The 2,424-nt window shown below is 37.3% G+C and overlaps 1 pseudogene across 1 annotated transcript; it reads right to left on the bottom strand.

Annotated features, from left to right (window-relative positions):
* Positions 1-968: 968 nt before the first annotated feature.
* LOC149242157 (plasma membrane ATPase 4 pseudogene) lies at positions 969-2,169 on the bottom strand (annotated as a pseudogene). Its single transcript, XR_016246001.1, has 3 exons — positions 1,891-2,169; positions 1,456-1,634; positions 969-1,366 (listed from the first exon to the last, which is right to left on the bottom strand). The product of XR_016246001.1 is annotated as a plasma membrane ATPase 4 pseudogene (transcript).
* Between the last annotated feature and the right edge of the window lie 255 nt (positions 2,170-2,424).

Raw genomic sequence — 2,424 nt, forward strand, 5'->3', positions numbered from 1 at the left:
GTTGTAATGTCACCCCATTCATCTACCAATTCTTTTGTACATTTAGCCATGATCTCAACAGATGCCTGTAGAGGTTTAAAATATAAAAACATTCACTGAAATTATTAAGTAGTATTTTGTTATAAGGGCATCCATGTTTATGGTAGTGCTAGGATTCATCTAATAAAATAAGGGGAAACTAAAAAATGTGAATAGAAGATCATTCTCGTGAGTCTGCGATATACAAAAGCAGGATTATATATTGAGATTATACAAAGGGTAACATAGAAAAGCAATGCTCAGACCATTACATTTCTTAAATACTTTTTGAAATACTGGTTGTTAAATGCTTAGAGTGTTTGGCTAGTTAAATACTTGTTGTCTCTTCTGTAATAACATAAATCTGTTAAAGGGAGAGGTTATGTTTCTTATTTCTTTTTGTTTGTATTTCTTACCAGTAGTTTTCTCAGTTTGTTTGTGATGTTGGACAAATTATATGATCCAAAACAATTGATTTGCACTGAGATAATATCAGCTTTATTTCACATAACTAGATGTAGCAAGTAACTATGCAATCACTTATTGTTGTTAGCTTCAGCCAAAGGCCCTGGAATTGTTCCAACTGCTCCATATGCCTCTACTATGGATTTGAATATGACCAACATGTGATTTGACCATTAATGGTTACTTGCTTTCCTACAAATCAGAAAACTACTATTGTTATGGTATAAAACACTCACTATTGACTTTACACCAGAATCAATGGTGATGTGCGACCATAAAAAGCATGCCATAAACCATAACAGGGAAGTACATCATCACCATAGTTATTCATCAAAGTGTAACGAAGAAAGATGTAACAAAATACCATGCTTATTAACATATACACACCAACTACAAGAATCCTGATGGAACAGAGTAGGTTATCAAACATTTAGAACAATGCTCCATTCAATATCCACACAATATGGAAAGAACCCTTCAATAGCATGCCAAAACTAAACAATGTTCCCACTTGTAACAACCCAAAACTAGCAACAACCCTAAACTGTTCAGAGCTCAAGTACTTGTACACCACTACCTGCTCAATGGCAATTTAGGTAACCTTTACAGCATTCCGTTACCCTCATGTACATGCATCTTTCACATCCAAACTAGTAAGTAAAGCAGAGTCTTTTACAAAGAAACGTTACAATGAGTTCGAAGCTCTCTTAAAACTTCAAAGTTTAAAATGAATATCACTTTACATTTGACCAAGTGAAATAATATATCTAAAACTTTACATTAAAATCACACAGTGTAAGACTGTTGGATAGTATTTATATCAAGACCCTTCAGCTTGACCACAGACTCCACATGCCCCTTCAATGTATTCAACTCCCTAAGCCTGTCATCAGAAAAGGCAAATCATGAGAACCAATGTGAAAAAAAATGCAACTGAGGAAATTCATCTAAACAAAATATGAAAATATTGACCTGGCAACTTCAGCACGCCTCTTTGCTTGTTCAGCAATTTCTGACAACTCTCGGTAGCTGCTCTTCTCATTGAATAAATGTGTTTCAGGTGGATGAAGACCGTGTAATGTACGTTGAGCATGAGCCCATTGTGCTTCACGCTCCTCTTTACCATAGTCTTTCTTAGATGTGAAGGCAGTCTGCAGGCAAGAGATAAAAAACAGTGAACACATGACATTAGAACAGTTTGTGCCAATTAACACCCAGGAGATTCAAATAATTCCATGGAGCATTAGAAGATAAAAGCAACATGTAAAGGCATACATGCAGTTTTATGATCATTTCGTGGACGGGAATTTGAAGGATGAAATTAAAAACCTGACCGCCATACGCAAGAGAAATAACATAAATGCTAACAGCAATTGCAATATTACAGCTGCCGAGAGCGACCTATACCTGGCGGCTATTGACGAAAATATTGTGACGAAGATAGGGCCGAGGAATGATCTGGGAAAACTGTCCACACGGGTTGCAGAGCTTCGTCCAGGCGGGTTGCAGAGCTTCCTGAAGGCGCTTTGCAGAGTTTCGAACGGGAAACGAATGCGTTTTGGCGTGCTCTCGTTTTGGTTTTGGTTTTGGAGTCAACTGCGTTTTGGTTTTGGTGGGTCCCGCATCGGCTGGCGGAAAGGGAAATGTACTCGCCGGAGTTACATGATGCGCGCCCATGACATACATAGCTGGCCAGCCTACATAGGGGCATTTAATACCCAATGTATGGCTGGTTAGCTCTTGCCCTTTACTGCAATGTACACCATTTATTATCATTATTATTATTTCCGAGGGTGGGAACTAGCATTATTAGATTTAAGCTCTGTTTTTTCTCTACAATAAATTGCTAATATTTTTACTCTGATTGTAGGTACTTATAAGCGTTTAGAATGCACAGATCAAGATAGTCTAGCGATATTAGCAATATTATTTACGGATAAA

Source organism: Pinus tabuliformis, chromosome 8 (assembly GCF_031772625.1).
Source record: "Pinus tabuliformis cultivar Carrire ecotype Pingquan chromosome 8, CPIR1, whole genome shotgun sequence".
Taxonomy (NCBI): domain Eukaryota; kingdom Viridiplantae; phylum Streptophyta; class Pinopsida; order Pinales; family Pinaceae; genus Pinus; species Pinus tabuliformis.